The sequence below is a fragment of the Dama dama genome, chromosome 15 (assembly GCF_033118175.1).
Source record: "Dama dama isolate Ldn47 chromosome 15, ASM3311817v1, whole genome shotgun sequence".
NCBI classification, from domain to species: domain Eukaryota; kingdom Metazoa; phylum Chordata; class Mammalia; order Artiodactyla; family Cervidae; genus Dama; species Dama dama.
The window spans coordinates 7920965-7933302 of NC_083695.1; the positions used below are offsets into that span (position 1 = coordinate 7920965).

General features: G+C 38.5%; 1 protein-coding gene across 1 annotated transcript in view; it reads right to left on the minus strand.

Annotated features, from left to right (window-relative positions):
- RYR2 (ryanodine receptor 2) overlaps window positions 1-12338 on the minus strand; it is a 798221-nt gene that overhangs the window by 295646 nt on the left and 490237 nt on the right. The window lies entirely within an intron of this gene.

Consider the following 12338-nt stretch of genomic DNA (forward strand, 5'->3'; position numbering starts at 1 on the left):
GCTATACATACCAATGCTGTGTTTAAAAGATTTGAGGAAACAACAACAGGGTCAGGTTCAACATCAGGATGAGTGCTGTGTGAAGGGAAAACACATCTGTAGGAAATGAGATGTACATGAGATGGAGAGGAAAGTGAAGTCGCTCAGTCGTGTCCGACTGTTTGCGACCCCATGGACTGCAGCCTCCCAGGCTCCTCCGTCCATGGGATTTTCCAGGCAAGAGGACTGGAGTGGGTTGCCATTTCCTTCTCCAGGGGATCTTCCCAACTCAGGGATTGAACCCGGGTCTCCCGCCTTGCAGGCGGACACTTTACCCTCTAAGCCACCAGGGAAGCAGTGCCAGTGAAAACTTCAGACCAGGGAAACTGGAGCCAGGATAACTTTAAGAATGTCATCTCCTAGGAATTCACAGTGCACTGGGGACATCGGTCCCGTGAACAGATATCAAAGGGTATGGTCAGCTCTGTGAAGAACAGGGTTAAATACAGAGGAGGAAATTTAAGTGACTTGACCTACATCTCAAAATTAACAAATGGCAGAATCTGGGAGCTGCCAAATGCTACAGACTGTGTTCTTTCCACTCTGCCTCCAGCAGCTGACACAGAATTAGTAGATACCAGCTACATATTAGTTCTCATCTGTTTTCAAGTTAGGAAAGACCTTATAACTAATAAAAGTTTAATAAGAACTTAACAATTGATATGGCTAAACAAATAAAAACAGTCAAGATAAGCTCTAAAGTTTGCCAATTAACACACAGTTAGATCATCTTTAACAATTTAAGATTAGACTGAAGAAAAGAAAAATGGACTAAAGAGGTTCTAGCCCATAATAGGGGCTGCTTTAATGAAAGGATCAGTTATTGCTTTTTGATGATTATATGATGATTATAGGGCATATAGATGAACTATATCTGATAAACCTTTCAAAAGCTGTGTTGTTTCTGAATAAACAATATTTTGTTTTTTCCCCTCACCCACATGCACACACATGCTCACCCCTAACAGCCTCGTCTGCTCCAGGCACATCTCCTGTGTCCAAGAGTGAAGCCTCAAAAGTCACACACTCGTATCATGCAAGACACTCACACATCTTCCTGAAAAAATAGAGGCATTCAGGTCAGTCACTCAGTCATATCCAACTCTTTGAGACCCCATGGACTGCAGCACGCCAGGCTTCCCTGTCCATCACCAAAACCTGGAGTTTACTCAAACTCATGTCCATTGAGTCGGTGATGCCATCCAACCATCTCATCCTCTGTGGTCCCCTTCTCCTCCCAACTCCAGTCTTTCCCAGCATCAGGGTCTTTTCAAAAGAGTCAGTTCTTTGCATCAGGTGGCCAAAGTATTGGGGTTTCAGCTTCAACACCAGTCCTTCCAATGAATATTCAGGACTGATTTCCTTTAGAATGGACTGGTTAGATCTCCTTGCAGTCCAAGGGACTCTCAAGAGTCTTCTCCAAAACCACAGTTCAAAACCATCAATTCTTCGGCACTCAGCTTTCTTTATAGTCCAACTCTCACAACCATACATGACCACTGGGAAAACCATAGCTTTGGGTTTAAAAATGAGACATTTATACTCCTCTATAGAGTAGACAGCATGGACAACATTATCTGAAAAGAAAAGGTTTGCTTTTGATACATTCAAGTTAGGAGTGGAAAGGGACTTGAATGAGAAAAACCTTCACCTTTACCTTCTCCGTGAAGGGTAAGAATTTCTCACATCTATTATTTAAAAACTGAATGGTTTTTGAAAGATTGAATAGTAAACTACTTTCCAAGGACAAGAAAATTTACTATTAGCAAGACAATTCTATATGTCATGGTACTAAAAAAAAAAAAAAAAAACAAGGAAACAACACATTTCCAAGAGTCAGTGTCTCCCTCAAAACAGAACACCGATCCATTGTTTCTTTAAGTCATGCTTGTAATCTTCCTGAAATGCATCACAGAGTTACAGAGTATGATCAAGGAACTACATGAGCCTTGGGAGATTATGTGTCAGGAAAATAAAATGCCCTCACATATTTATCCTTATTTTTAGTGATGCTGACATTTGTAAATACAATCATACTTATTACATTCTCATGTGGACTAACAGATTAAATCCCCAGTTTCCTAAGTATGGAATATTTCATTTTTTTAGAAATCTAAATTACTGAAAAATTCATAGGTCCTTTTTCCTATTTTAAATTTCCAGGACATCAGACTCCACAAAATGCAAAGTGTGCTCAAAGAGCCAAATAAATTTTAATATTAGCTTAAGTCAAAAACATTGGGAAATCTGATATAGAAATATAACCACTACATAATTTCCTTAAAATCCTATAACAAATTTCTCTTGATATTAAGATTCATCATTAATCTTCTCTACCAATAAAGGTAATAAAAATAGGGGGACTATAAAGAAAATCTGGGTCAATAAGAGGCAATGATGAAGCATTTGTTCATCCTGGCATTTTTCTCCTTGACCTCAAGCTGCTGTACTATTCTTTTTCTTATTGAAGTATAGTTGATATACAACATTGTATATATGTACAACAGTGATTCACAATTTTAAAGGGTATACTCCATTTATAATTATAAAAAATAGGCTATATTCCCTGTGTGGTACAATATATCCTTGTACTTATTTGCTACATAGTAGTTTGTACCTCTTCACCACCTACCCTGACACCTTGCTCTTCCCTCCCCCTCTCTCTCCACTAGTAACTACTACTTTGTTCTCTATTTCTGTGAGTATATTTCTTTTTTTTAAAAAATGTATTCACTACTTTGTTTTATTTTTTCAGATTCCACACACTTGTTGTTGTTCAGTTGCTAAATTATGTTCGACTCTCTGTGACCCCATGGACTGTGTGTAGTACGCCGGGCTCCTCTGTCCTCCGTATCTCTGGAGTTTGCTCAGAGTTATGTCTATTGAGCTTGTGATGCCATCTAAGCATTTCATCCTCTGCTGCCCCTTTGGCCTTTTGCCTTCAAGCTATCCCAGCATCAGAGTCTTTTCCAATGACCCGACTGTTCGCATCAGGTGGCCAAAGTATTGGAACTTCAGCTTTAGCATCAGTCCTTCCAATGAACATTTAGGGCTGATCTCCTTTAGGATGGACTGGTTGGATCTCCTTGCAGTCCAAGGGACTCTCAAGAGTCTTCTCCAGCAACAACAGTTCGAAAACATCAATTGTTTAGCACTCATCTTTCTTTATGGTTCAACTCTCACATTCGTACATGACTACTGGAAAAAATCATAGCTTTGACTTTCTGAACTTCTGTTGGCAAAGTGACCTCTCTGCTTTTTAACATGTTGCCCAGGTTTGTCACAGACATCGAAGGAGCAAGTGTCTTATAATTTCACGGCTGTAGTCACTGTCCACACAGATTCTGCAGCCCAACAAAATAAAATCTGTCAGTGCTTGCACTTTTCCCCCTTCTATTTGCCATAAAGTGATGGGACCAGATGCCATTATCTTAGTTTACTGAATGCTGCGTTTTAAGCCAGTTTTTTGACTCTCCTATTCCACCCTCATCAAGAGGCTCCTAGGTTCTTCTCTTTCTGCCATTAAAGCGGTATCATCATAACTGAGGTTGTTGATATTTCTCCTGGCAATCTTGATTCCAGCTTGTGATTCATGCAGCCTGGCATTTTGCATGACGTAGTCTGCATAGAAGTTAAATAAGCAAAGATGACAATTTACACCCCTGCTGTACTCCTTCCCCAACTGGGAACCAGTCTGTTGTTCCATGTCCCATTCTGCTGCTTCTTGACCCACAGACCCACAGGTTTCTCAGCAAATAGGTAAGGTAGTCTGTTACTTTCATCTCTTTAAGAACTTTCCACAATTCATTGTGACCCACACATATGTGATATCACACAGTATATGTCTTTCTGACTTATTTCACTTAGTATAATGTCCTTCCAGTGCATCCATGTTGCTGTAAATGGCAAAATTTTCTTCCTTTTTTAAGCAATATACCACTGTATATCTACACCATATCTTCTTTATCCACTCATGTGTTGATGGACACTTAGTGTTAGTTACTCAGCCGTAGTCAGACTCTTTGTGCTCCCACGGACTGTAGCCCATCAGGCTCGTCTGTCCATGGAATTCTCTACCAAGAATACTGGAGTGGGTAGCCAATCCCTTCTCCAGGAGATCTTCCCAACCCAGGGATTGAACCTGGTCTCCTGCATTGCAGGCAGATTCTTTACCGTCTGAGTCAACAGGGACACTTAAGTTGCTTCCACACTGCAGGAAGATTCTTTACCAGCTGAGCCACAAGGGAAGCCCCTAAGTTGCTTTCATATCTGGGCTACTGTAAATAATGCTGTTATGAACACTGGAGTGATTGTATCTTTTTCAATTAGTACTTTTTATTCTTTCAGATATATACACCAGGAGTGGAATTTCTGGGTCATAATTGTTGCACTATTCTTACACTCATTGGTGGCATTCAACTGAACTTGAAGTGAACATGCTGTTCACAGATATCATCATGCAAAGGACTTGCACGCTTCATGGATTTTCCTCCAAATGTTCACGTGGCTCACTTTATGTTCTAATTTTCTTACATTAGTTTATAGTAGCTTGCAATCATGGTTTAAAGAAGAAACAGATCAGTATCCTCTTTCTTGATAAAATTACTAAGTGGAAATCTGAATCCACAGACATTAAAAAAATATATATACCCAGGCAATCTGCAACAAATTTCTGTTGCATATCCTATAAACATTAAGCAGCTGAACACAAAAGTAGGCCTTATAAGTACCTGCTGAATTGAATCTTATAACAAAGACCCTCTTGAGCCTGGAACACAGGAGCACTGTCAAATAGCTAGCCAGCAGCATCACCGTCAAAATAGAGAACTTTTCTCCAAACATGCAATTATTATTCTTTGCTTGAATTTAAACACTCTACATTCATATATTTCTAGCTCAGGTAAGTATGTTACATAAATTATTTTTATACAGTTATAATAAGTGCAGTAGTAATTGCCATTTTAAAAAATGAACAGCAGATAAATTCCCATCATATTCTATCAAGGCTACTCAAAGAAAAAATTCAGGATTTAGGCCTTTAAAAACCACTTTAAGATTAAGGGCAAGGTCTGATAATATACTGTGTTCCTAGTACCCCAGAGATCCTACCGCTGAAAAGGCAAACACCAATGACCATTCAAATAGGACCTAAAATAAATAGCTACACTCACTGCATCTAAACCATACACTAGGAGACACCTACCACTAGAGGGCAGTCAAGATCTAACTATAGATTAAAAGTATACATTATAGTAAGCTGGAAGGCAGGCTCGTCTCTTGAAAATTTTACACTTATCTAGAATCCTTTAGGTGTATCTACTAACTAATTTTATAAAATCACTGATATTAATCAGTCATTATTTTAACCTCCTGGTATAGCCTCTAAGTAAGCAATTCAAATCTTGATAAAACCTTGTAATGAATAAGCATAAATGACTTTTCCAAATATGTTAAAATATTATTTAGGACAATTCTCCAAAGATAGTACAATTTCAACACTGAGTTCATATTCATCCTGGACTACGTAAGTCAGCATTCTGCTGACTAATAGAAAATAAATAATAACCCTGATGAAATACATAAGGTCGAGTATTCTGGTCATTTGCGAACAGCCGACTCATTGAAATTGTCCCTGGTGCTGAGAAAGACTGAGGGCAGGAGAAGAGGGTGTCAGAGGAGAGATGGGTGGACGGCATCACCAATGCAATGGACAAAATAAACTTGGGCAAACTTCGGGAGATGGTGAGGGACAGGGAGGCCTGGCATGCTGCAGTCCCTGGGGTCACAAAGAGCTGAACACGGTTGGGCAACTGAACAACAACAGACTCAATTTTAACAAAAATATTATGCCCTAAGGTAAGGCACACAATCTATATTCAAAATGGATAACCAACAAAGGACCTACTGTACACATGGAACTCTACGCATGAGTAAAGTGGCAGCCTGGATGGGAGGGGACTTTGAAGAATGGATACATGAATATGTATGGCTGAGTCCCTTTGCTGATCACCAGAAACTACCACAACATTGTTAACTGGGTATAACGCAATACAAAATAAAACATTTAAAGTTTAAAAAAAAAAATTTATGCTGTTCATTTTTCTGATGTCAGCATAACAGTATTGCCAGTTACAAACTAAAGTTTTAAATTTTATATTAGTGATCAGACAGACATTTTGCTTCATTCCATAAATCACATCTATTTTTTCATTTGCATCTTTCACCATCCTTGTTCTGAAGATCACAGTTTCCCAAAAGCCTCGCAAGTGGCCTCTCTATCCAAGCACCCTCCCCCTCCCATCTGTTCCCTCCCTCTGTTGGCACAGCGGTACTGCTGCTAAGCACTCCAACCACAAATCAAACTTCTGCTTTAAAACTTTCTGAGGCCGGAACTTCTCATACAAACTTACCATGTTTCTTAGCTGGGGTTTTCAAAATAGTCCATATTTTAGCCTAATCCTTCTATTTCCAACTATTGCTATTCTCTATCCACTTACACTCTGTATCCTAGCCTAACTTGACAATCAATTTTCCCTCATCTCTTTCTGTATTCAATTACATCAGGTACACTTCCCCTCTGGCAAGCATGCTCTTTCTACCACCAATCCCAACCAAGTATTTTGATCTCTCTAACAGTGAACTCAGACACTGTTTCTCTAATTGGAAGATGAATCTCTCTTATGTGTGTTCCATAGCTTTCAGTGACCACACATGATAAACAGAATAGACTCCACAGAACAAGTTAAGAACATTCATTAAACAAGTAAGTAACAAGTGTAACAACAATTACAACAAACATAATAACAAATCCTGGAGGAAGGGAGGATCCAGAGCTGCCTCATTTTATTGTTTAAAATGTTCAATTTTCAACAAAAATAGTGAGACATGCAAATAAGAAGGTATGTTTTATATATATGGCAGGGGGAGTCAATAGAAACTGTCACTGAGGAATCCCAGATACTGGACTTTAAGACAAAAATGTTAAACTAGCTATTTCAAATATATTCAAAGAATTAAAAGAAATATTGTCTAAAGAACTAAAGGGAAATATGAGAAAAATGTCTTACCAAACAGAGATTATAAATAGAGACTGAAATTACTTTAAAAAGAAATTCTGGAGTTAAAAATTATAATGACTGAAATTAAAAATTCTCTAGAGGGGCTAAACAACAGGTTTGAGCTGGAAGAAGAAAGAATCAATGAATCTGAATAAAGATCCACTGAGATTATTAAGTATGTAAAGCAGGGGAAAAAAAAGAAAAAGAAGAAAAATAAGCAGAGTCTTACAGACCTGCCAGATGCGGCAAGCCTAGCAATGTACACATAATGAATATCTCAGGAGAGGAAAGAAAGAGAGAAAGAGGCGAAAGAATACGTAAAGAAACACTGACAAAACATTTTCCAAATTTGGTGAATAAAATTAATTTACAGATACAAGAAGCTCAACAAAATCCAAGTAAGATAAACTCAAAGAAACATGCGATGCACATCACAGTCAAACTACTGAAAGACAAAGAGAGAATCCTGGAAGCACCAAGAAAGAAGCAGCACGTCACATACAAAGATCCTTCATACGAGTAACAGCTGATGCCTCATTTGGAAACACGGAGACCAGAAGGCAATGGGGTGAATATACACAGTGCTGAAGGGAAATGCAGCTAGAATTCTATATTCAGTAAGTCTTTATTGTTCTCTCCAAGGCTTCTAACATACAGCATCACTCTTTCACTTTCCCCTCTTAGAAAATAACCTCACTTAATATTTCAACAGAGAATTCTAACTAAACAGTAACAATTCCCCTAGCTTCTTCTTGATTTTCCATAACCTAGTTTACTGCATCTTTTAAATCCTTGCTGCTCCCCCATCAAGCTTAGTGGTGTGTGTATTCTTCTTATGTAAGGCCAAACCTTTTACCTGTGTTGTAAACTTCATTTCCCCACCCTTAATCATCCTCAGATCATGCTTCATCAAGTTTCTCTCCTTTATTTTCAACTTCCCCTTTCCTCTGATTCTTTTTCTTAGAACCAGAAACCATTTCTTAAAAATGTTCAAATTTCTCCTATTTAAAAAAAGGAAAAATGTAATCCTCTCTTTCTCTCTAGCAATAGTCTCAGCTACACACACACACTCTTGGTTGTTGTGTATAGTTGTCTCAAACACAACTCAAACTGAAATTCAACGTGTTTAAAACCAAACTCAGCATCTCCCCAATTTCCCATCTCTGATTGTTCCAAAACCATTCCAGACACCTCCTTCATCTTTCTACCGATTCTATCTCCAAAGATCAAACGAGTCTGTCCTATTCTCTCTATGCACAGTGCTGGTTAAGTTCAGGCCTTTGACACTCGTCATCAACACCAAACTGCTGTCCTCACCTTTCAGTTTGTGCACTTTCAGCCCATTCTCCAAAGAGAAATGGAATGATTCCTTCAGCTGAAAAACCTTCTGTTTCAGTCTCTGCCTTCTCTCCTTCATTTCCTTCTACTTCTCAAACTCTACTTGACATGCAGTCATGCAAACCCCGCTGAAAATCCCCAGGTGCAGTCCTTCCTTGACTGCCAAGCCTTCACACACTAGTCCCTCTGTCTGAACAAATGAACCTCACTGATTCCTACTGACTCTTCTAAGTAGATGGAAAACACAACTCCAAATATTGTGTCACACTTCTCTTCAAAAACTGTGGGCTTAAGTGTGAGATGCATTTAGTGACTCACGTCCAACAAACAGAATATGGTAGAAGTCATTGCAATATGCATTGAGGCTTCTTCCTTGCACTATCTCTTAGATTACTCACTCTGGGGTAAGCCAGCTGCTACGTGAAAGCACTGAAGTATCTCTGTGAGGAGGTCTTCATGACAAGGAACTTGGATCTCTTGCCAATATACAGAGAAAATCTGAGTCCTTTAACCAATAATTACGCAATTCAACTGTCTTAGCAGCAAATCCCCCAGCCCCACTGAAGTCTTCAGATGACTGCAGCCCTGGTGGACTTGACAGAAACCTCATGAGAGGCCACGATCCAGAACCACCTGAATAATCCACTTGTGTGCACGGGCTAAGTGGCTTCAGTCATGTCTGACTCTTTGCGACCCTATGGACTGTAGCCTGCCAGGATCCTCTGTCCATGGGATTCTCCAGGCAAGAATACTGGGGTGGGTTGTCATGCCCACCTCCAGGGGATCTTCCCAACCCAGGGATTGAACCCACGTCTCTTATGTCTCCTGCATTGGCAGGCGAGTTCTTTACCACTAGCACCATCTGGGAACCCAATGAAATCCATTCACAAATACCTAAAAGATAGAAACTTTGAGATCAACAAATGTTTGTTGGTTTAAGCCATTAAATTTGAGGGAGAGAATAGTTACACAGCAGTAGATAACTAATTCATATCCTTTAAGAAGACTTCTCTGACAGCTCAGTTAAACCACTGCTGTGATACTTGGGGATTAATGCTTACATCACACAAAAGTGTGAAAAATTTAGTCTACTTTCCCTGCCTATAATGAAATCTACCTGTGGGCAAACTTTTTCATTCATTGTTGAATCTAAGCACAGTAGATGTTCAATAACTACATATTAAAATCAAATGGAAATGAGGATGATCTGAAATAGGCAAATAATATGAAACTCAAAGATGGCATGATGGACAAGATGACTTGATGGACAAGAGATTGAGCAAGCTCTGGGAGTTGGTGATGGACAGGGAAGCCTGGTGTGCTGCAGTCCATGGGGTCACAGAGTCAGACACGACTGAGCAACTGAACTGAACTGAAGCTGCTTTTCTTCCTTCTTGAAATTCATATAAGTCACAAGAAAGTAGGGAAGCATAACATACTAATATATTGCTTCACTGATGTGTTAAAGCAAAACTATATTACACTTGTAAATAATATGTATGTAAATATGTATGTCATCAGAACAACATCTTATTCAGCATCCTCCTAAATATAGTTCTCACTAAAAGTGAATGTATCAGATGTAAATGACACGATTTATGCCCATAATTGATAATGTCTTTAAATATAATCATCATTATTTTTCTCTAGCATATACTGCATGTTTCTTTATATAGGGTAAAATGTATTCTCCTTGAACACTGACTGCAATTAACTAATTCCTTGAAAACTCAAGGTTATTGTTAGAGCCATCATTAATCATTTCTCTGAGCTGCAGTGGGTTTGTTTCTTTACTGTTTTCTCTTTAATTAGCTGGCTGTCATCTATAACTTAAGAACTGAGTCAGCTTGACATTGGCAGCACGCTACATAATTTTCAATGCTCAATCAGAAAAGTAATGGTATAGGAAATACATATAAATAGGGTAAATAACTTCCAAAATGTTTTAAATAAAGCAGAGTTGGGGAAGGAAGTGAAGAACACACTACTAAGAGTCTAGACAGCCAAAATATAAATATTCATGTAGAAAGGAATAAAAATAAAATTGGAGGATATCAAGTGGTTGCTGTATTAGACTTTAAAACCAAAGATGATTTTTTTCACTGAACCTTTATTATCATCATTATAACATTTTTCCAGCAGAAAAGATAAAGATTGTCATCTCTCCTATCTAATACTATCTAGGGAGATACAAAGGTAAGAAAATATAAAGTTAGAAAGAGGCCCCAAAACATCTATGACTATTGTACACTTGGCTAGATATTTATTGTATGCATATTAGATATATACCTAATAGAGTAGTTGAATCAAATATTTTTAAAGTATGGAAAATACTGGAAAATGGTATACTATCACAGGCATTCTTAATGAATATTTATATGCTCGATATATCCAACTGTTCATTAAAGAGTGAGTTTAATAGGTCATTACAAAAAAGGTTTGTAGATTTTTAAAAATAGGAGCTCTTAACACTATTGCTAATGATGGAAGTTCTCCACAGGATACCACAGTCACTAAGAAGACGTAGGAAAAGACACTTGCAGTTATGAGAGTTTACTCATAGTAAGTCACGAGTGGGTATTTGTGAGGCTTCCTCAGACAACCACTTTGCCTTACTGCATTTCTTTTTCTCGGGGATGGTCTTGGTCACCATCTTCTGTACAGTGCCACAAACTCCCACCCACAGTTCTTCAGGTACTCTCTAATCCCTTGAATCGATTATTGGGAACAGACTGGGATTCTCTCGAATAGAATCCCTTGTATCTATTGGGAATATACATAAACGTCTGAAAGTGTAGCCAGAAAATGAAGATAATTTATCCCTTTTTTGCCAAGAGAACATGCTGGTCATAGCAAATATCCTCTTCCAACAACAAAAGAGGTAACTCTACACATGGACATCACCAGATGATCAATACTGATCAGATTGACTACATTCTTTGCAACTGAAGATGGTGAAGTTCTATTTAGTCAGCCAAAACAGCTCTATACAGCTCCTTATTGTAAAATTCAGGCTTAAATTGAAGAAAGTAGGGAAAAGCACTAGGCTTTATGATTATACAGTGGAGGTGATGAATAGATTCAAGGGGTTTTGGAGTGCCTGAAGAACTATGGATGGAAGTTTGTCACACTGTACAGAAGATGGTGACCAAAACCATTCCCAAGAAAAGAAATGCAATAAGGCAAAGTGGTTGTCTGAGGAAGCCTTACAAATAGATGAGAAAAGAAGAGAAGAAAAAGGCAGAGGAGAAAGGGAAAGATAGATCCAACTGAATGTAGAGCTCCAGAGAATAGCAAGGAGAGATAAGAAAGCCTTCTTAAGTGAACAATGCAAAGAAATAGAGAAAAAACAATACAATGGGAAAGACTAGAGATCTCTTCAAGAAAACTGGAGATACCAAGGGAATATTTCATGCAAAGATGGGCACAATAAAGGGCAGAAACAGCAAGGATCTAACAGAAGCAGAAGAAATTAAGAAGAGGTGGCAAGAATACACAGAAGAACTGTTAAAAAATGTCTTAATGATCTAGATAACCACAATGGTGTGGTCACTCACCTAGAGCCAGACATCCTCGAGTGTGAAGTCAAGTGGGACTTAAGAGAAGCATTGCTACAAACAAAGGCAGTGGATGATGCAATTCCAGCTGAGCTATTTCAAATCCTGAAAGATAATGCTGTTAAAGTGCTGCATTCAACACGCCAGCAGATTTGGAAAACTCAGCGGTGGCCACAGGACTGCATTCCAATTAATTGCAAAGAAAGGCAATGACAAAGAATGTTCAATTGAACTTATTTCACATGCTAGCAAGATCATGCTCAAAATCCTTCAAGCTAGGCTTCAGAAGCACATGAACTGAGAACTTCCAGATGTACAAGCTGGATTTAGAAAAGGCAGAGGAACC